Source organism: Microcebus murinus, chromosome 12, assembly GCF_040939455.1.
Source record: "Microcebus murinus isolate Inina chromosome 12, M.murinus_Inina_mat1.0, whole genome shotgun sequence".
Classification (NCBI taxonomy): Eukaryota; Metazoa; Chordata; class Mammalia; order Primates; family Cheirogaleidae; genus Microcebus; species Microcebus murinus.
In genome coordinates, this window is record NC_134115.1 from 7,443,542 (window position 1) to 7,467,176 (window position 23,635).

General features: G+C 46.9%; 1 non-coding gene across 1 annotated transcript; it reads left to right on the forward strand.

Annotated features, from left to right (window-relative positions):
* Positions 1-16,792: 16,792 nt before the first annotated feature.
* On the forward strand, positions 16,793-16,897 carry LOC142874652 (U6 spliceosomal RNA). Its single transcript, XR_012922310.1, has one exon. It is a non-coding gene; the product is annotated as a U6 spliceosomal RNA (small nuclear RNA).
* The last annotated feature ends 6,738 nt before the right edge of the window (positions 16,898-23,635 follow it).

A 23,635-nucleotide genomic window follows, 5' to 3' on the forward strand; every position in this document is an offset into this window, starting at 1 on the left:
GGAGGAGCACGTTCAGGAAGAAGGGAGTGGCCAGCAGCATCAGAGGCTGCTGGGAGGACAGGTAGGGTGAGGGCTGCTGAAGACCATCAGTCATCAGCCAACACAGAGCACCTGATAGGCACAAGACGCTGAAAGCACACAGGTGAAATGTCCCTGTCTGTTGCCACCTTCCTGCGCCTCTCAGTACAGGGGCTGTGCGGGAACAGAACACATTGACATATGCTTTTAAATCCTGCAGTCACAGAGTGATAGTTGCCACCGCAAATGTTATCAGCTCCCTTTTGGAGGGCATGGTGGGTAGCTGGATGGGAGTGATGGTTCTGCGCGCAGGCCCTCAGACTGGCTGCGCGAGGTGGGAGCTTTTTAAAAAGACAGACACCAAGACCCCAGTCCCAGGAGATTCTGAGTCAATAGGTCAAAGAGACTTAGGCAAATGATGTAAAAATTCAGGGTTATTCTCATGCACAAGCAGGATGTCCACCCTGCACAGGTCACTCCTGCCGGGCCCCATTCCCCCGTGTGAGGCGGGAGCACAGCAGCTGCCCACTAGGTTGCTGTATCGAAGGGAATCCTGTCTGTGGAAGCATCTGGAGGAATGGCTCAGAACAGTGCAAACCCCAGGGTGGCTGAGGATGGTGGCGCTCGGCACGTAGCACCGGCAGAGCCTGCAAAGTGGACATTCTGCTTCAGTCGCCCTGGGGTGGGGCCTGCACGTCTGCATTTATAATGCTTCTGAGCGATGTCAATGCTTTGCAAAGGAACCACAGGCCCTTTGAACAGGAAAGGTTGAAGAGACATGCATGTGGGTTTAGGCATGACATGCTTGATGAGGTCTTCATGATACTGGCACATGATGACATCATTGCAAGATTGCTTTTGTATTTGATAAGTATCTTCTGCAATACTAATAACCAATGAGGAGCTGTACTAACCCCCAAGCCAGACATTATAGAAATAGCAAACCCTCCAGCCCCGAGCACTGTGACAAAGAGAACAAGCAGCCCACTAGAGCACCAGTAACAGAAACGTGGAACGCTCAAGTTTGTCATTGCTGTGAGCCACTGCACGGCATCAGCAGCATATGTGGCACAGGCAGGTGAATAAATCAACCCCACCCACTGCAAATGCAGGATATTTCAGTATGCTTCATACCAAATCGGTTTTGCTTTAAAAACTTATTCAGGAGCTAAATGCAAATTACCCCTAGGTGTGATCCTTTCAGCTCGCTGTTGAGGAATCAAAGTGCAAGGCTTCAGCATCCACAGATTTTATTTGGTGCAAGCCCAGTGATGCACTGTAGGGATTTCGAACATGTCCCTCAAAGCCTCAATTTTCAGCAGCACAGCCAGGGGGGGTTAGGAGGATGATCATGAGAATGAGGTTCAAGTGATTGGATGTGCTCACCGTTCATGGAGGGAGTTATTTGCATGGGATATGGCTCAGGATGGCACATGCCATCTCTTTTAAGCGGGTGACATCTGCAGCAGGCTGCTCTCTACCAAGCAGAGCATACAGAGAAATAGGATACGTTCTGAGATGAGGCTGAGTGGTTTTTAGTTTTGGGCTGTTATTAACGGTGCTCCCATTCCCATTTCTGTACCTGTTTTTTTGGAACCTATGCACACATTTCTATAGGGTTGGCATTGCTGATCAGAGTGCCTGTCTCATCCATTTGTGCTGCTGTAACAAAATACCTGAGACTAGATAATTTATAAAGAACAGACATTTATTTTGTCACAGTTCTGAAGGCTGGGAAGTTCAAGATCAGGGCACTGGCAGGTTTGGTTTGCCTGGTGAGGGCTGCTCTCTGCTTCCGGGACGGTGCCTTGCTGTCGCATCCTCTGGAGGGGAAGAACGATGTGTCCTCACACGGCAGAAAGCAGAGGGTAAGAGAGCCAGATGCTGCTGCAAGAGCCTTTCTGATAAGGACTTAACCCTACTCTCAAGGGAGGAGCCCTCGTGACCCAATTGCCTCTTAATACCACTGCACTGGCCATGAAGTTTGCACACCTGAATTTTGAAGGGAACATATTCAAGCCATAGTGGTACCCTTAGGCTCTTTATTTTTTTTAAAGTACTAAAAAGTTTTAAAAAGAGAGGCATTAAAAAAATTCTTCCAGTTAATCCACTATGTCTTTAAAGATTATTTACAAAATAAAAATATATTTTACTCCTAACTAGGAGATTTCATTGAGGTGCAGGCTCTTGAAGCTAAAGTTTCAGAATACCTCCCCCTCACTTTAACTGCAAATACCAGATGTCTGTGAGACCAAGTCCCTTGTGAGTCCTGCAGAAGACCTGGGCTACTAGCTCAGGATCAGGCCTGTGCTCTTCCTGTGGTCAGGTGTCTGAGGGTAATAACAATTTGCTCCCAAACGTCTTCTCTCCTTCTCAGCCTTCCTCTTGTCTCTTCCTCCCTCTCTCTGTCTTTGCCTGTGTCTTTTGTTCCCTTTCCCTTTCCTTTCTTCATTGCCTTCTCACTTTGAAGGGTCTGATTTAACCTTGGCAAACAACAGAGGGTAAAAGAAGAGAAAATGGCAGACAAAGTGCCTAAATTTTCATATGATACATTAATTTTTTATTAACAATAAGTCTTCCATTCCCATGAATGTGACTTGGGTCATCGCAAGGAAGCAACCATAGCGTGAAGGTAAGAATTGTGGTGTCTGTATTGTGAGACATTACACATGCTAACTTGAACAGCCATGGGTGCTACAGGAATGCTTCTTTAAAAAATGTAAAGTGAAAATCAGATCTTCCTTATGTTACCTGTAAATATACCATCACATTCTAAATATGCCATCATATATAAAGTTATTATCCAGCATCTTATTTCTATTTAGTAATAGAAGTAAGTAATAGTGAGTGGTATAAATTTATGTATTATTTTTAAGACTACTGATTGTTATATTACTTTAACACATTTATTGCTAGAATATAGTCACAAGCCAAGACAAATTAACAGGTTCAGTGCTTGAATTTTAATTTAATTTTGTATAAATGTGCAATCCTAGTGACACATTTCATAAGCCAATGTAATAAGTTACACTCACTGTTTTTTTCAATCTGTTAATTTGACAAAATATTCATAATTTTTATTTTTAGGACCTTGTCTAATTCATAGTGAGCTAATACTTTGCTTTTCTATTTGTCGTCTTTGTAGTTAACTCTTCATTACTTGTGAAAACGGGGGCTATAGACAGAATCATACTTAAGTGAAACCTACAGATACAGATTAAAACTTTACTTAGCTATCAGTTTCAAAACTTTTCTCTACATAACCCTTGAAATATTGTTGCTAACATCTAATAACTTACCTTTTCATTGCCAACATGAAGATCTTGTTAAAAACCCAAAACACTACTCAATGATCTTGAAGTGTAAAAAGGAATAAAACAAAACAAAACAAAACCACTCCAAACCCCCCAAACACTATTAGGTATTACAAAGGTGAAAAGACCTGAAAAGTACAAAAAGTAGTTTCCAAATAATCAGCAGCTTATGTGTGAGGGAAGTAATAGAGAGTGTACACCTTTATAATAACACACATTTAAAAAATTGGTACAAATAGTAGCAAAATGCAACGGACAAGGCAATGGTTTGGCCAGGAGACTGTAGGCAAGAATTTCACTTACACTGGTCTTCATTTTCTCATTGTAAAATGAATGAATTAAATCAGATAATCTGTAAGTCCCTCCCGTATTCTTTGATTCCCATTAGAGTGGCATCTTCACCGTATTTCACCACTAGCAGTATTAAGGGGTAGAGAAAAACATGTTATCATGGAAATTCCAGAAAAAAAATTATTTGAGGATTATAGATTCTAATTTTGGTTCTAATCACCTATGTGATCCTTAGAAAATTCACTCAAGTTCTTTGAGTTTTAATTTTTTCAAGAGTAAGAAATAATATTTATTTCACGGAACTGTTTTGAGTAGCAGAGGAAATCTTTAAATCATTCTGAAGCAGTATAAAACAGTATATGAGGATAAGGTATTATCCTGCAGTTGAGATTTATGTGCTTATTTTGATCCTAGAAGGAAAAATTTGGAGGTAAGAGGAGGTTAAAGAATTAAATATTCCCTGAGATACAGCAGAATCACTTTATGCTAGTGGTTGCAAGTTAATGGCATAGTAAGTTTTCACTGTGTACAGTTACAAAGCCACAAATTGCTGTCATTACTGTGAGCGCAGGATTTTCTCTTCTGGGCTAGTTTGCACAGAAATTAAGATGCTGCCTGTCAGTGGAAAATGCCCCTCAGTGCCACAGTTTAGAGGAAAGACGAAATGTAGCGCCTCAGATACTCAGCCTGGGGATGCTCCTCGAGTCTCCCGGCGAAGGGCAGAGCCCCCGGTCCCCGGGAGGCTGAGGGTGGGGCTGCCCTGCAGCCCGCCAGGGACCCTGCCAATGCCCCCGCATTGGTCTTGGGTAAAAACAGCCTCGCAATTCCCTCATGTAGGCTAACCAAGAAAAGAGAGCAGGCACAAATCACTGACATCAGAAATGAAAGGGGGACCGTTATTACTGATCACGTGCACATTAAAAGGACAATAAAGGAATTTTATGAACACTTCTATTCCCACATATTTCTTAAGGTGGATGAAAAGAAACAATTCCTTGAAAGACTCAATCTATCAAAATGCACATGGAAGAGATAGATAATCTGAATGAGGCTGTATGTACTAAAGAAATTGAATCAATAATTAATAACCATCCCAAACAGAAAGTGCCAGGCTCAGATGGGTTCAAAGGTGAATTAAAGCAAACAATTGAGGAAGAAATGATGTCAGTTCTCCACAATCTGTTCCAGAAAGTAGAAGCAGAAGGAACACTTCCTAACTCATGCTATAAGGCCAGCATTACCATAATGCCAAAACCAGATAAAGACATGACAAGAAAGAAAAACTATATGGACCAATATTTCTTGTGAACATAGATGCAAAAATACTTATCCAAATGTGAACAAATAAAATCCAACAATGTATAAAAAGAATATGTACTACAACCAAGTGGGATTAATTTCTTTATTCTTTTCTTTTTTTCCATCTCCAAGGCTGATGGACCAAGTGGGATTTAATCCAGGTCTGCAAGGCTGGTTCAGCATTTGAAAACACACCCTTCACAAAAATTAACTCAAAATGGATCACAAACCTAAACGTAAAATGCGAAAGTATAAAACTTCTAGATAATAACATAGGAGAAAGTCTAGATGACTTTGAACTTAGTGACGAATTTTTGATACTACATGAGAGAGAAAATAGGTAATTGAGCTTTATTAAAATTAAAAACTTCTGCTCTGTGAAAGACACTGTTAAGAGAAAGAAAAGACAACCCATGTTGTCGAGCTTAGAGAGAGTTGTGAACGGACATCAGTGTGTTCTTTGTGAGTCACCCTGCCCCCACCCCCTCTTTTATGCCTCAGGTCAGTGGGAAGTGGTTCTTTCTTCTTCTATTGAGGTCCCTATTAACAGATGGAAACATGTCATTGAAAACACAGTTATTAATAAAACACAAATGCATTGCCAATCAATGGTGTTAAGAGACTTTCATATGTATGAAATTTTGATGAAACGGAAAAATACATAAATAACATTTGAGCTGTTTTCTGCAATAAGTGTAAAACATGATAATTAGAAACCTGTCTAAAGAATAGAGGGGAACATGAGGAAGAAAAACCACCTGCGGATGACTGCTGTTGTCACAACTTGGTTTCACGCCTCCTTAGACGCCGCCACACTGGTCTTGTTTGTCTGATGGAGTTGGGTCATGCCCAATCTGTCTCCCCCAGTATGCTCAATATTATATGGACACTTTTTCACAAACAGAGATTTTAAAAATGAACTTTTTATTGATTGTTTACTCAGTCATTCTTCCCAAAACACCTACCATTAAAATTAATTATTTAAATTTCACGTCTGAAATTTAAATTTCAAGTCTGAAACTACTTTTTCAAGGCTTGGGTCCCCCAAATCATTTCTCTGGGGGAGAGAAACCAATTGGGACTCAGCTCATTAATATTTGACTTTCATAGTCTACAGAACTCAGAGATTACACAAAATGAGTCCCAAACTAACTTAATTCTTGTACCATTTATATATTTTTTTATATATGAGTATTACCTATACTATTCATTTGCATTCTAAATTATTTTCACAATTTAAACTTAAATTCATGTAAAAAGGAAATTTTAAATCTTTACTGTGAGGAAAATACCAGATCACTTGCCATAGTGAATCACCGTAGAAACAAAGTTAAGAATAAAAGCAGTTTTCTGTGTATTAATTAAAATCAGTCCTACCAGTTGGCCGTACTTTGGGGAACACAGACTGTGCTGAGTAGGATCTGCTTCTCTAGTTGGGTCTGGGACCAGCCCTTCAGAATAAGAATGGCCTGGCTGTGGGCTAAATCTGCTCGGGGCTCATGTGGGGGTGGTGAGAACATCACGCTTGTCCACAGAACCAGCCAAAAGAACAAGGGACTTTGATGACATCCTGTGAGCTTGTTCCTCTCGCTCTATAACAAGCCAGCTCATGTCAAAATCCTCCCTCCCGAGAAAACGTTCACTCTCTCAAAGATTGCGGAGGACCTGAATTTGCCCCCTTCTCTGTGGCCTAAAACCATTTTATTTTCCATGCTATGATGTGGGGACAAGCTAAGGCATTTTTTTCTCCTTTTACATTGCATGGCAAGAATTTTGTTTTTATTTACTTATCTGTCTCTTGTTCATAAATTTTTTAATGTTTTATTATTTTGGGTACATAACAGGTGTACATATTTATGGGATATATGTGATGTTCTGATACAGGCAAACAATGTGTGATGATCAAATCAGGGCAACCAAGGCATCCTTCACCTCAGGCATCTGTCATTTCTCTGCATTAGAAATATTCCAACGCCACTCTTTTAGATATTTTAAAATATACAATAAATTTTTATTAACTATAGTCACCCCATTGTGCCACTGAACACTAGGTCTTATTCCCTCTATCTAACTGTATTCCCGCACCCACTAACCATCCCCACTTTAGACTCCCCTCCCCAACACCCTTCCCAGCTTTCAGCAACCATCATCCACTCTCTGTCTCCATGAGTTCAAAATGTTTTTAGCTTCCACATATGAGAGAGAACATGTGATATTTTTGTCTTTCTGTGCCTGGCTTAAGTCAGCTAACCTAATGTCTTCTAATTCCATTCATGTTGTTGAAAATGACATGATTTAATACTTTTTAGGGATGAATAATATTCCTTTGTGTATATATTCCACATTTTCTTTATCCATTCATCCATTGATAGACACTTAGGTTGATTCTTAATCTTTGCTATTAAGAATAGTGCTACAATAAACACAGGAATGCAGATACCTTTTCCATATGCTGATTTCCTTTCTTTTGGATATATACCTAGCAGTGGGATTGCTGGATCATATGGTGGTTCTATTTTTAGTTTTTTCAGGAGCCTCCATACTGTCCTACATAGTGGCTGTGCTAATTTACATTCCTGCCAACAGTGTACAATGGTTCCCCTTTCTCCACACCCTTGTCAGCATTCATTATCGTTTGTCTTTCACATAAAAGCCATTTTAACTGGGGTGAGGTGATATCTCATTATGGTCTATGATTTGCACTTCTCTGATGATTAGTGATCTTGAGCATTTTCTCACATACCTGTTGGTTATTTGTATATCTTCTTTTGAGAAATGTCTATTTGTTTTCTTTCCTATTGGGTTGTTTGAGCTCCTTATATTTGCAGAAGCTTTTTAGTTTGATATGATTGAATTTGTCCAATTTCGCTTTGGTTGCCTGTGCTTTTGAGGTGTTGCTCAAGAAATCTTTGCCCAGTGTTTCCCCACTGTTTTTTCCTAGCAATTTCATAGTTTCAGGTCTTAGATTTAAGTCTTTATTTTGATTCAATTTTTTGTACATGGCTGCGCAGGGTCAGCTCCACAAGTAGTCATGTAGTGGAAGACATGAAGATGTCATGTACTTGATGTAGAATGAAGACAGCTTCATTCTACATCTTAGAATGAAGCCTGTGAGTTTTCTATGTTGATAACTTGTTCAATTTCTAATTGAAGAATGAGAAAGTTCTGAAGAGGTTGAAGGCGTACCGCTGATGCAGATATCTTCAGTTTGAGGTTGCCGTGTACAGTGTTCAATTTTTTCCTCATTTTTCCGCATTTTTTTATAGCCCAAATGCATTATGAAATGTCACCCTGGGAAACTTTAAAATATAGCTTTTACTCGTTTTCTTGAAAAGAACATTTATAAAGACTGGGCGACTTCTTGCCGTGATCCTCCCATTTCTTGTACAACCCTACAAGGGCACAGACAACAAGATTGGGGCAGGACAGCATGTTTTCAGAGATAATCCTCATAGAGCGGACACCACACATTTGTTATTACTCTTTACTTCAAACACCAGCCCATCCTGTCCGCAGGAGCAGTTTTCACAGTCACCAGGGCTTTATGGCAAAACTACAAAGAGAAATCGAGGGCAGATTCCATTCCTCAGGCATTCAATGTTTTAAAATTTCAAGCAGAAAAGGACATTGCATTATCATTTGTGCCCGGTGGGTGTGGTCCCATGGGACGGGCAGAGAGCGTGACATGTTCCCTGCTGTGGAGCACTCATTCCCAGGAAGCTGACGGAGCTTCTGAGGCAGGGACGGTCTGCGCCACCCGGCCTACCCCGCCGGGCCCAGACCTTCTCCGCAGCAGAGAGCCTGAGACTAAGACACTGACTTATTTCTGTTAGTCAAGCACTTAAACTTTTATCAGAAGAGATTACAAATTAATGATAAGTATTCCAGAGCCTGCAGCACTTTAATCACTATGTTTCAGCTTTATGTAAAAAGCAATTAAGGAAATACGAACATAAAACTCATCAGCTGCACACCTGACGTCACGCACCGTTACTGGTGGCCGGGGGACACGCGGCGCCCCGGGCGTGGTGGACCCTCACGGCAACCTCACGTTGCGCGGAACTTGTTCTGTGGGGTCATTGGAGTCTAAATAGAAACGAGCCTTTCTCATTTAAGACATTCTGACTTAGCTGTTATTAAATTACGGATGAGCAAGAGTTGGGAAGGAACAGAACAAAGTTCCTTCCACTGACCAGCGCCACACAGCAAACAACAGGAAAGAGATGCAAAGTGGCGGCGGTCCTGCGCCACTCGCCATGACCGATGCCCCTGAGAAGTTGACTGAGAGCTTTTCTGCGCCAGACTCACACCACCTGCTTTCTCAGACAACGCCGCACTGCTCGCCAGCTATGAATTAGTAAGTTAGCAGGCAAAACACAGCACCTAACAAGTTAAAAAAATAATTTCAGGTTTTCAAGATACTTGCTTAGTCTTTATTAAAGTTCTGAGTCAACTGTTTGATAAAATGATTTGTGCTCAGATGGGAGAGCCACAGACGTCACGGAGGTGTCCGGCATTCCTGCTTCAGCCGGACCGGAAGGCCGAGCAGCGCCCCCTCCGGCCGCACCGGGGACGCCGCCCCCAGCGCCGCTCTCCACGCAACAGACGCGGCCGCGGCGCGTGGCGAGAGCGTCATCTCCGGGACCAGCGGGCGCGTGCCGAGAGCGTCATCTCCCGGGACCAGCGGGCGCGTGCCGAGAGCGTCATCTCCGGGACCAGCGGGCGCGTGCCGAGAGCATCATCTCCCGGGACCAGCGGGCGCGTGCCGAGAGCGTCATCTCCGGGACCAGCGGGCGCGTGCCGAGAGCGTCATCTCCCGGGACCAGATGGGCGCGTGGCGAAAGACGAACCAGAGCTTGGAAGAATGTCACAAACTGTGGATGGATGAGATTCGGGTAAAAAGCGTGAATTTCACTGGAAAACAACAAAAGAAATGTTTGGTGGGAGAAGGTCTGAAACTCATTTCCTGTGACGTCTCAGACAGACTTTGTTTGTGGAGAAAATAACCAGCTTAGAAAACCACCGGGCAGGGAGTGGAGTGACGACAGGCGCCCGACTTTCCCCGCGGCGACCGGGAGGACGGGGCCGCCAGCGTGTGTCCCTCGTCCCGGGGCGAGGACCCTCGCCTCCGCCTGCGCAGGGCCCCGGGCGGCCCGGGTCTGACTCGCGGGCGCTCGGAAGAGCCGCAGCGGCGCCTTCATGTAAGTCTCAAAGGAGCGTGGAAAAACATTCAGACTCCCGAGCCGAGAAGCCTCGAGTCCCCCTGCTCTCCAGGACGCGGCTCATCCCCCAGGGAGCCTCGGCAAGGCGAGGAGCCGGAAGCCAGGCCGCGTGCGGGTGCAGCTCGTCTTCTGGAACAATCACTCTTTGCTGTCAGCTTTCGTGGTCCTGGAATGGGGCGCCAATGTTTTAATAATAATAACCACAGGGCACGAGCTCCAGTTGCAGCCCAGAAGCCAGGGGGCGATGGCCGCTGGCCTTGACGCCTTCTGTCCTGGCTCACACAGTAAACGAAACTGGAACGAGCGGCCGTGGGAAACGTGCCCTCTCACGTATGACACTGAGCTCCTCTGGGACGAACAGAGGACCGGGACATGTGTCTCCCCGAGGGCAGCGCGTATTCTGCAAGCGCCGAGATGCCCTGGCTGTCCGGGCCTGTGCGTCTCGGCGACACCCGCAGCGCACAGCCGGGCCAGCTGCCCCTGCGCAGCCCTTCAGAGCATCCGCAGCCGCCCCGGACCCCGGCTCCCTCCGAGGGGCCACCAGGCCGCAGGCCCCCAGCGCCTTCTCCTCTGGCCCGCGAGTGTCCCGCGGTCAGTGCACTTTCGCCCGGGGGAGCCGCGGCGCCCGTCTCGCTCGCCGGCGCTGCCGTCAGTCCGGCACCCCACGGGCCTCCGCCCGGCGCCCGCGTGTCCCCGCGTGCCTTCCCGCTCCAGAACCGGGCGGCGCCGGCATCCGCGCGAGGGAGTGACTGGAAACAGCTGAGATCTGCTCGGACCGTGAGGCAGCCACGCCGCAAACGCCCAAGGCGGGGGCCTGCGCTTGGGGGTGGGAGCCGCGAGTGAAACGCTGGGGGTTTCCATTGATTATTAGGCTTGTGGCGGGCAGTCTTTGCCAAATTACAGGATGACGAATTCCTTTTCCAGATCTGTCCCGTCTCGCACCTAGGCGCCTGGAGCAGATTTCTACTAATGTGAACAAGGTGCGCGTGCTGGGAGGAGGAGCAGGAGAAACAGCCCCTTGATCGTTCAGCCAAATGGCTAATTGCACCGTGACCTGAGCTGGGGCCTGAAACAGCCACCTCAACTTACGTGAACAAACCAACATCTCAAGTTATGTTCAGCACGAACACATCTGCTGCGGAACTTTGGAAGTTTGCAAAACGTCGTAGGCAATTGCTGCCAGCATGGTGTGGTGAGAAGATTGCTGCCCCGAGCGGAGGGTGGTCCAGGGTGCTGACCTCCCAGCGTGAGCTCGGCCTGTGGTCCCCGACGTCCCCAGACCCCCGTGTCCTCGTCTGCGAGTCTGGGTATGAACGGCACAGGGCTGCTGTGAAGAGTGGATGTGACCGTGAATCTGAGGACGCTTTGTCAGTGTTACTCAAACGTTCTCGTTTTTAAATTTATTGCTTTTAGAGCCATGCTCTAAAATTGGGTGTTGAGACAGTTAAAAATTCCTCACCACCTGTGGTTCATAGAGCCTCTACTTATAAAAACGTTAGTTCACACTTGCCAGCCACACCCAGCTTGGGGATGGCCCTGCCAGTCTCTGTAAACACCGAGAACGCCCTCCCCGCCCCACGGTGCCACTGCAGCTGCTGGAGCTCGAGTTTCCTCCCTCTAGTCCCTTCCGTTTCTCCTCACGGCCCCCCTCCCTCTGCCCTGCAGCACAGAACCATTCTTTGGGCATAAGGCAGATTGAATGACTTTTACAGTTGGCATAAACACTTAAGCACTGAGCATAATTAAGCTTCCGTGTGTAAAAATCTTGCAATTTCTAAAGAACAGACAAAGACATACACATTTGAAGATCAGTGTATTTGGAAACTGAGGACTGCCTGGACAATGTTTTTCCATGTGTAGACCTAACATGATCTGTTTTGTAAATAAGATAAAGGACACTCACAGCTAAAGGCAATGCCCTGGCTAATGCTGAAAGCTGGGATCAAGTACAAAATCATGAATTGTGATTCTACTTACACTTCTAGTGCCAAAGCTTAATCACCCTAGGAGTGGAAGGCAGCTTCCTCAATCTGATAAAAGTTATCTGTAAAAAACCCTACAGGTAAATCTGCTGAAATCCTGAACATGTTCCCCCTAAGTTGAGAACAAGACAAGGATAGCCTCACACAAGGTCTATTCAGCCTTGTCCTGGAGGTCCCCATAGTGCAGTAAGTCAAGAAAAATAAATAAAATTAATAAAGATTAGAAAAGAAGAAATAAATCTGTCTTTATTGGTAGGTAATGATTGTGTACATAGAAGATTCAAAGAGATTGACATTATGAAACTTTCTGAGGTGCTCATACACAGGTATTTACTTATGTAAATACACAGGTATTTACTTATGTAAAAAGTCACTGGGCTTTACATTTAAGCTTTGTGAATTTTACTTCACATAAACTGTACCTCAAAGTAAGTTATAATGGTTTAAAAGTTATTTGCATGAACATATAGCCAGTGATGCTTTCAAAACATCTGCCAATTATTTGACGCTCCTTTCAAAATGTAGACCTTAGTTTCCCTTGGCCTGAACGTGGGCTGGATGTGGGGACTGAGCAGAGGTGCGGGAGGTCATGCTGCGTCACTCCTGAGACTAGGTCGTAGAAAGGATTCAGTTTCCATCGGGCGCGCTCTGAGAACCTTTGCTCTGTGAGAAGCCGGCCGCCGTGTCATGAAGACATTCCAGCGGCCTCGTGGAGCATCGTGCGCTGCGAGGAACCGAAGCCTTGGGCCAACAACCAGCAACAGCGCGCCGGCCATGCCAGCGTCGACTCTTAGGTGGTTCCCCAGCCAGGCAAGACTTCAGACCCAGGCGGTCCTGACTGACATTATGACGGCTACCTCATGAGAGACCCTGAGCAAGAACCACTCAGCTAGGCTGCTCCTACTCCTTGCCCCACAGAAAACTGCAAGAAGTAATACATGTTTATTGTTGTTTTAAGCCAGAGACTTTGGGGGTAATTTGTTACACAGCAATAGATAATACTTCTCTTCATAGTTAGTGGTCATGTTTGAATAGGATAGTTCATGATTGGGAATGATTGAAATGTCTGAGGTGCTTTATATATCATATTCTAATCTTGAAAGCCAGTTTTGAGTGCTATGTATAAGGCATAATTTGAATGAAAACATATCTAGGGCTGGAAATGAAAAAGTTGTTATTAATTTTCCAGTTGCCCCTTTCTACTTTGGGTTCGCTTCCAAATGAACCCAAACTCTCTACATATGCAGAATAGGTTTTCTAGAGCAGTGGTGGGTGGCTTTGGAACGAATTACTGGGTAAGAATGAGACAACCATAAGGAAGTTACTTTCTGAGGAATTTTCCCATAGAAGCAAACCAGGCACAACAGCAGGGGCTGTTTTGCCAAAGTGCCTATGTAAGAAGGAAGAAGGAAAGGCCTCTGACTAGTTGTGTTTTGGTCTCATTATACTACTTGGTTCTACGAAACTGGGTGTTCAGTCCCTAGAAATCATCTTCTGGTTTATGCTTTTGAAGTACCAAGAATTCAGGTTTATAGTCACTGAGCGATGGAAGGTCTGGTGAGCCCAGTGTCCCCATCAGCACAGCTTCCACCCCCACTGGCCACCAGGGCTGGCAGAGCACCTTCGGCTGCAGGACCTGGTCACAGCTTGCGTTGTTGCTGCATGGCACTGACCCTCCTGCAAGCATGGAGCGGCACACAGAGGAGAGCACAACAATCCTTCTCTTTGCTTAATGTTCCATGCACTAGGGGAAACTTAATTCCCAACAGAATGATGCCAGACTTTGCAGCCAGAGAGCTACCCTTTCAGACTAGCTTAAAGCAAGCTGCACAGTGGCTTCCAACTCAGTTTGCTGTTCTTTCTTGTCTCTGCTTTCTCATCTTTTCCATTTGTTCCACAATGTCAACAGCATGTTTGTCAAGGGAGCCCTTCAAAATGTATGGTCGTGAATAATTTTAATGGTGAAATGGTTTAAACTATAGGTGCTGGAAGTAAGTAAGCACCTGATAATGCACTAGTTGCACTCAAGAATATCCCCTCAAAACATTAGCATTTCTGTACAACCACCAGTGGTTTTGTAAGGGCATCACTTTTACCTGAAAAGCAAGAAAATTCACAGGACAGGAATAAATACCCGAACAACCACAGCTGTCCTCTGTGCCCCTGGGGAGATCATGATCCCCAACCAGAGCGTGTTCCTGACACCTGTACCACCCCGTGTGTCCTCAGCAGTAGGCACCATGTAAAGAACACACACCTGGAGGGAGCAATGAGCAGGTACAGAGGGTAAAGCACAGAAGTCAGTGGAAACTATTTGTAAGGTGGCTGGGTTAAGACTCAACAATAAAACCATTAATTTGAAGAAATAAAAAAAATGCCAGAAGGTTTTTATGTCAGGAGAGATAATTTTATAAGTTGGGACCAGAGTGGAAATCAATGCTAACTAATAATTATGATGATGGTGAAGGAAGATTTTTTAAAAATCATGAAAAGAACATAAAACACTTTTTCCTCCCTGGAGTCCTTTCAGAATCCAGTGCAAGGTGAGCCCACTGGCGGCAGAGGAAGCCACCTTGAGAAGATTTCCTCCAGAAGCAGGAGAGCCTAGGAAAACCCACGAGGAGGCAGAGAACAACAGTCTGGGGGACGCGCGTGTTGCTGTCTGAGTGAGGCTCTGTGCCCCGTGTCCTGCCCCAGTTGGAGCTCTGACAGCTGGCGGGGGAGCGAGCCTCCGCCCGGGCCAGAGAGGCGAGGGTCACGGGGGCGTGTGGGGGGAAACGCCGCAGAGGTGATGAAAGGCAGCTTTGTGGACAGGACAACAGGGAACCCTAAAGGGGAGATGGGAAACGTGGGACTGTGGGACGGGGACGGTCAGCGGGGCCACGACTGGGTGGGGTGGTGCTGGGGGACAGGTGTGTGGAGGTCTCAGCCGGTGACCTCATGACAGGCGCCTCTTTTATCGCCTCCTGGGCCAAGAGCCCGAGGAGTTATGTCAGCACGAATTGATCCTGCCGTGGGAGCCTTATGCATTTCAGTCCTTGCTTTGATCCAAGAGATTAGTGTGTTCTTCACCATGATCTCCACAAGGAGGTGGGGACAGGCAGGATTTAGAGGAAGCCCAGGGGACTCAGCCTGCTGGAGGCTACGCAGAGGCAGAGGGCATCCTAGCTTTTTCCCCTGAGATTAAGCGAAACATTGCAGAAAACCAGAACAGGCTCCAGCTCCCAGACGGTGTCTACATAGGGCAGCCCTGAAGTGGAGGCAGAGCCAGGGGCCCGGCCCATGGCCCTAGGACACCCAGGGTTTTTTGTGTTCCCAGGCAGCCTCGATCACCAGTGCTGCCCCTCTCAGACTTTTGATCAGCCGGAGAGTCAACCCCAGAGTGTGTGGTGAAGTGCTGAGTGTTCAGTCATATTAAAGGGCCTTGTAGTCACAAGCCACATGTTTTCCTACTTCCCATGGCTTTGTCCATGGTGCAAAATGACCAGACTATCTTTATTTGTGCTAGTTCAAGGGTGCCATGACGTTAATAGTAGAAGTTGCTTCTAACAATGTAGTGGTGAATGTCAGATGGAGCGAAGCAGAGTGAAAAGAGCGACAGTGTCTGCACCAAACCCGCATGCCACGTCCGGCCCAGCCCCAGCTGGCAGCTCTCGGGCCAGCTGCTTGGCCTCAGAGTTTCCCCATGTTTATAAATTAAGATGATTTTTTGATGATGATGATGATGATGGTGTCCATCCTTTGCTCCTGGTGTTATGAGCAACACACAAAGTGCGCAAGGTCCCGTGAGTGAACGTCAGCTGCTCTTGCTCTGACTCAGGGTGGAGTCCTTGGCCCCGGGAAATCCCAGATCCACCCCTGGCCCTATGGCAGGGCTTCCTGGACTCGGACGTGGCTGAGTGGCTGAGTTTCCCGTGAGCCTGGGGAATGCAGATACAGCTCAGGTTCCAGGGAAACGCATCTCTAGATCCCACAGTCAGCCCCAGGCGAGTGGTGGGGGCTTCTCCGCAGATGTGGGGGGCAGGACCAGGTGAGTGTCTTCTTGTAAAATAATTACAGTCATTACAGAAATTGCAAGCTGCTTCAGAAGACTAATTCTCGATTCAATAGTTTTGAAAGCTTAATAAATAGAATCTGAGGAAAACCTATGATTTAAAAACTACTAGGTGGTTTCCTCTTTTGTGAGAGATGAAGTCCAGATTCACATTGGGAGAAAATTGTTCTTCTGTTTGAGAAAAGGAAAAGAAAAAAAGACATCTACTATGGTTTGGGGTTTTTTAAAGATAAAGCCAAGAGCATACTCTAGGATGGAATTCACAACAGTGCAGAATCACATGGTTTTCTATGATAATGTCACAGGTGTTCTTCGCCGTGGGTAGACTTGCATTTCTTCATTCGTTCATGTACTTGTTCAATGAACTGGATATACTAAACCCACCATGTGCCTTGCACTCCCCTAGACCCTGGGTCCTGCCCACATGATGCTCACAGTCTAGTGGGGGTGACAGACCCCAATCAGATAGTGGTATCACTGACACTACTTGCTGTGAAGCCAAGGGTTGTATGACAGGACACTGGGCCTGGGCGTGGAAGGCTTCTCTGAAAAAGTGACTTTTAAGCTGAGATCTGAAGAGTTAGTCAGAGTTTATAGACAAAAGGGGATGAGGTGCTTGCTTTGGCAGCACATATACTAAAATTGGAACAATACAAGAAAGATTAGCATGGCCCCTGTGCAAGGATGACACTGAAATTTGAGGCGTTCCATTATTTTTGCACAACAATGTGAATGCATTAAATGCCACTGAACTTTGTACACTTAAAGTGGTTAAAATGGCAAATTTCATGTTATGTATATTATACCACAATTTAAAACAAGGGGGTGGGGTGGGGTTTGGGAGGCTCATTGCAGGCAGCAGGAGCACCAGGTACGAGCGTCAGTGGACTGAGAGGGGAGCCAGCAGGGCTGGGGTGCCAAGACTGGGCGCCAAGATGAGGCTAGAGTCTCAGGCTGGGCCCAGGCCCCTCAGAGCCTCGTTATTGATCTTTGTCTTGACACTACTGGGAGATTACAGGAGAGCTTTTATCAGGGCAGTGACAAAATTTGTGTTTTAAAAAATCCACCTGAACTAGGGTGAAGAGGGGCGCAGGGGCAGCGGACGTGGCCGACCGGTCAGGAAGGTGTCAGAGTTCTTCAGGAGAGAGGTGCTTGCTGCTTGGACCAGAGTGCTGGGGTTGAGAGGGACAGACGTGGATAGATTTGAGAAAATTCGAGAGGCAAATGGCTGAACTTGCTGGCGGGCTTCTCTGGGAGTGAGAGAAGAGGCCCTCTTCCCTGGAGGAAGAGCTCCATGGTGCTGGATGGCCGTGGCCGGGGGTGCCTGTGAGGGGCAGGAAGCACAGAGCGGCGGGGCTGGGGGAGCAGGACTCTCGCTTTGCATGTGTGAGTCTGTCTTGGTGAGGCGTGCAGCTGCGGGGGAGGGGAGACCCTGTGGACCAGGTGCTGGCGTGGGGCTCACTGAGGCCCGCACGCATGTGTGGCAGGCCGCCCGTGATGCGGTCGCCCCTGCGCAGTGCCCTGTACAAGGCACGGCTGTCCCGGGCGTGCGGGGCTCAGGACAGATGGAAGCCCTGTCTGCCTTGTGGGGCAGGCAGGCCTGCTTCCTGAGCAGCTGACAGGAGCAATCTCTTCTTTTTCAGAATGGATGTTCCCACAGAAGCCACATGGGCTTGGCGACAGAATCCTGATGAAGCCATCGGTGCCACGGGTGGCAGATAAATTGGGTTTGGTGCACACAGCTGGGAAGCCATCTGCGTCTAGCTCGGGTCCTCCAGACCCAGGCGCCCTCAGAGAGCTTCTGAAATGCAGCGCAGAAGGCAGAGCCGCGCGCTGAGTGATTGGAGCTAAACGCTATGTCCAGTCACAGGGTTTGAGGCTCTGAACAGCTGCCTTTTCCTTTCATGATCTTGGAAAATAGAATCACGCGCGATTGTGATCCAGCCGAGGCAGGAGCGGCAGAGCTCCTCCCGGCCTCTGCAGTCCCCAGGCTCATCCCAGCCCCTGTGGGTGAGCCGTGTTTTTATTCATGTGCCACTGATGAAAGATGCGTAAAGGCTTCAACTGAACAATCAAATGTCAAGAAAACAACAGTTAGAACACACCACCTAGGCAGCTAAGCACGTAGTAAATGCCTGCAATTAGTCACACATGCCTCGAGAATCAAACATGATCTGAACCGAATGAAAACTTTTAAATTATGCCCATGACTGAGTCTTCCCACAGTGTACGAAAGTGTGCAGGCCAAATTCTGGGGCAAGTTCAGAAATGTAACTCCCCAGAAGTGGCTCTTCATAACTGATTCAAAATTGGATAAGCGCATGAGATAAACCATTTTTTAGCAGTGACTCACGCTCATATTTAAGGACAAATATGTACTGAGGGAAACTTGTTAATCTGCAAAGATCAACCGAGATGATCTTGATGTGTCCTCAAGAAAACATGGCATGATATAAGTAAGGCTATGTATACACAAATTTGATAAGTGCGTCCAAGGAAAACATTCCACGTTGAGAGCAGTAGGGTGGTAGTGCACCCGCAGTGTGGGAAAGGAGCCCCAAAGTGCAACGTGTGGTGTTGGTCACGCTCCAGTTCCACATTCACCAAGCACCACTGTCATGTAAGCGTGGCCTTGCTGGTTGGCTTTGCTGCAGGTGGAAGAAGGCAGCAGCAAGATGGCACAATGATTCCACATCACAATCAAAGTATTCCTTACTGGAAGCTGCTGCACTATCATTCAGATGTATAGGACCTTGTTAAGTTAGGTTAGTGCTGGTCAGTTGAGCAGCCTCTAAACTGCTTGGATCTTTTCCATGTGCACCTAGTCTGGGGAGTGGCAGGACACTTTAGATGCACCAATTAAACGTACTTTAAACACAACATTTGAATTTGAGCATTCAATCTATTTAGAGTCTCATGCCATGTCAAGGCTGGTTTAAATATTCTCCTATGTTTGCCTCTTAGACAAAAGCTCAGTCCTTGAGATGTCATGACCCTTTTTCCCTCTTCCCTGAAGTGGTGTCCCAGAGTATGAGGCTTATTGTGTAATAAAGAATCCAGCTTGCCGGGCATGGTGGCTCACGCCTGTAATCCTAGCACTCTGGGGGGCTGAGGCGGGCAGATCGATCAAGGTCAGGAGTTCGAAACCAGCCTGAGCAAGAGCGAGACCCCACCTCTACTAAAAATAGAAAGAAAAATTAATTGGCCAACTAAAAATATGTAGAAAAAATTAGCCGGGCATGGTGGCACATGCCTGTAGTCCCAGTTACTTGGGAGGCTGAGGCAGGAGGATCGCTTGAGCCCAGGAGTTTGAGGTTACTGTGAGCTAGGCTTACGCCTTGGCACTCTAGCCCAGGCAACAGAGTGAGACTCTGTCTTAAAAAAAATAGCAGCTGACCATTGTCTGTGGCTCCTGGGAAGGAGACTTTATATTCTTGGAATTTCCTGAATCCTATGAATGTCTCTGTTATTCATGATCCCCTGGGATCACACTCAAGTTTATCCTACCAAGACGACCCAGAATGGGCGCTGGTCGCCATAAAGACCAGACATGGAATTAGAGGGTTGGGGCTTTGAGCCAGCCTGGCCCCCCAGGAGGGGTGGGGAGCTGGACATTGAGTTCAGTTATGTGGTCAATGATACAATCATACTTTCACAATGAAACTCCAGTAAAAGCTCTGGACGCCGAAGCTCAGTGGAGCTTTCTCGCTGGTAAACACATCGATGTGCTGGAGGGTAGGGCGCCCTGATTCCACAGGGGAGGGCTTCGGTTGGTCCTGATTTGAATCCTTTATAACAAAACCGTTATTCTTAAGTATAGTGCTTCTTTGAGTTCTGTGAGTTATTCTAGGGAACTATCAAAACTGAAGGGAGTTGAGGGAAACTTCTGGACTTACAGTCAGTTGGTAAGAAATGCAGAAAGCCTGGAGATCCCTAACTTGCAGCCGGCATCTGCTGGAAGAGCAGTCTTGTTGAGTACCCTGCATTTTAGCCTGTGGAGCCCAGTGCCAGCTCTGGGTGGTTACATGCGAATTGCGTTGTGTCGCAGCCGGCAAAGGCTGCACTCACGGCGGGGAGGAGACGTCCCTGACCTGCTCTGTGTCCTATGGACTCTTGCTGGGCCGCACCCCCCAGGTAAGATTAGTTCCTCAGCTCCACTTCATTCCATGGCTTTTGTCTCCAGAGGCAAATGTGCCTTGAGAAAGACTGATAAATGTGTCAATTTTCATTTATAAGTGTTATAGCACTGAAACATCTTGTAACTTTTCTATTTAAGTTGTAAAAAAGTCAGAATTTCTCAGGAGGTCTCAGAATCATATTCCCAACAATTGCTGCCTGTGCATCCCATATATGGGCTGTTCTCCAGGATGACACTGAGCCGAGTGATGCCGGTGCCCTTCTCTGGAAAATTCATCCCGAGACCAGTAGTGAAAAGGGACACAGGGAATTCCTCATGGACTCAGAAGCTCTGCTGTCTCAAGAAACAAACTCCTCCCAATTCGTCATTCACAGCAGCAGAGCTGGGGATCAGCCACCCCAGACTGCTCCCGGCCTGCCACACAAGGCTCCGTCAGCACAGGGGCTGCCGAGGGCCCTTCTGCTCCTCCGCGGGGATCATCCTTTCTTCTCGGGAACCTCTGGCAGCAGCTTCCACCTCCCACCTCAACGCTAGTGCAGGTTCCTCAACCAGGCTACAGGTTAGAATCACCAGGGAGGTTTAATAAAACGTTCACAACTCTCCCCTCCCTCAGAAATTCTTGCCTACCCAGGCCAGGTAATTCTCCGGGGCCCTGTTGGGGGTGGCCTCCCAAGACACTGCCTTGCGTTTGCCTGCAACGTGCTGGCTTGATTAACATCTCCAGGAAAGGTCTCTCCATGGCGGTGGCTCCTGATCATTCTTGGGCCAGGCACATTGTTTCACTATCAGCTTCCCATTCTAGAAAGAGACTTTCTAGCCTGAAAAGCTTCTTTTACTCTTCAAAAAATGGAAAAGGAGGCCAGGCCTGTAATCCTAGCACTCTGGGAGGCTGAGGTGGGAGGATCACTTGAGGCCAGTGGTTCAAGACCAGCATGAGCAAGAATGAGACCCCCATCCCTACAAAAAAAAAAAAAAAAGAAGAAAAATTAACCAGGCATGGTGGCATGTGCCTGTAATCTCAGCGACTCGGGAAGCTGAGGCAGGAGGATTGCTTGAGACCAGCAGCTGGAGGCTGCAGTGAGCTATGATGACACCGCTACACTCTATCTTGGGTGACAAGGTGTGCTCCTGTCTTAAAAAAAAAAAAAGGGGAAAGATGGAGTAGAAATATTAACATCAGAGTTCAGAATAACTCTAAACTCTGAGATTTGTTGGCTTCTTAGAACAAACATTTCCCACCTACCTGCCAAGCACACTGCTCAGTCTTCTGTGCTCACCAACGGAAAAGCCCTTGCATTCTAATATGTTTGTAAATGATCTTTCAAAAAGGACTTATGGATAATGAGGGCCTGACCTTGAGGTGTCACCACTGGTTCGAATACAAGCAGGCCTTCCTGAACATGTTTCCCTGGGAAGGGATGTGCCCTTAAGGAGCCAGCCCCCTAGTTATTGCACTCAGAGTGATCACTGGGGCAACAAGGAAGTGCCTGAAGAGATGAAATTTTTCTCCCTGGGAGGAACTGTACCATATTTTGGCACCAGACCCAAATAAACAAATCATGTTTAAAATATGGATCCCTTGGCCGATGTTCATAGGCAGGGTGTCTGACAGGGACTGTGATTAACACTGGCACCGTGGGAGGTGTCCTTCTGAAATGAAATGCAAGTATCAACAGCTCCTCTGATTGCCCACCTGCCTCTTCTGCCCCAGAGAGCAGGGCTGTGGATTCCAAGGTTGGTTACTCCACTGTGCACCATTCCAATAAAAAAAAAAAAAAAATTTTGGGGTTTTCTTTTTTTGGCATTTATTTAATTTTTTAAAAAAAATTTGGAGTAGGCCGGGCGCGGTGGCTCATGCCTGTAATCCTAGCTCTCTGGGAGGCCGAGGCGGGCGGATTGCTCGAGGTCAGGAGTTCGAAACCAGCCTGAGCAAGAGTGAGACCCCGTCTCTACTATAAAAAGAAAGAAATTAATTGGCCAAATAATATATATAGAAAAAATTAGCCGGGCATGGTGGCGCATGCCTGTAGTCCCAGCCACTTGGGAGGCTGAGGCAGAATGATCGCTTGAGCCCAGGAGTTTGAGGTTGCTGTGAGCTAGGCTGATGCCATGGCACTCATTCTAGCCTGGGCAACAAAGCGAGACTCTGTCTCAAAAAAAAAAAAACAAACAAAAAAAAAACAAACAAACAAACAAAAAATTTGGAGTATTATGGGGTACAAACTTTTTGTTACATAAATTGCCTTTGCACCACCCAAGTCAGAGCTACAAGCGTGCCCATCCCCCATACAAACTTGCACTGCATCCATTTGGTGTGAATTTACCCATCCCCTCCTCCCCCTCCCGCCTGCCTGACACCCTAGGAATGTTACTTCCCATGTCTGCACATTAGTGTGGCCTGATTGGTACCAGTTTAATGGTGAGTGCATGTAAAATCCCCATTTTGAATGGCAACATTCCGAGACTGTGAATTTCAAAGGGCATAAAAGAGAAAAGAAAAAGTGTCCCGAACACCAGCCCTGACCAGGCCTTAGGAGAGAGCCGCATCCCTGGCAGGGAGACCCTAAGCATCCTGGGCAGACGGTCTGTGGTGACCACGGTTCACACGTGGAAATCCTGGGGGTGGGGAGTCTCCAAGGCCTGTGTGGAGGTGGGAAATCAAGGTGACAATTGGATCCTAGCTAACTCCTTTCATTTAATTGCTTAAGCCACTACCACCCCCCCCCACCACCACCACGGGCCTCCTGCCGCCCTAGTAAATAGCGCAGCACAACCAAATGCTCATGGCCGACGATGCAGCTTGGGGGACAGACGCACTTCAGGTAGAACGCAGGCGAGCTTGCACTCCAGTCGGAATGACAAAAGCCCTCAGATGAGGCACTAGTGGGAAGGCGCACTCTAGACACTAATGCCAAAGTGTCAATGCTGCAGGACGGGAACGGGGAGCCTTCTCCAAAGGACAGGCCCTGAGACCCGGCGAGGGAGAAGACAGGCGTCTATTCACCAGTGAGGCTCAGAGGACAGGGTCCAAATTCTGAGCCCCAAAGAGTGTAACAGCCCTTTATGCATTTTTAGGAAGGGTGAGGGCACCGTTACAATGTTGTTGTCTCTATTCCTGGTGGGGGCAGGGTCCCGAGCAGGCGGTGGTCGGGCATGCATGTCGGCCTTGAGTTCTTATGGGGTCATAAAACAAGTTAGCAGTTTTACAATCTAGATCCATTAGCAGTTTTTACAACTTTACACCTTTTGTCCCTGGTACAGAGTTCCCACAGAACGTCTTCCTGTTTCACAGGGGCCTGGAAGCGCTACTGCATTAA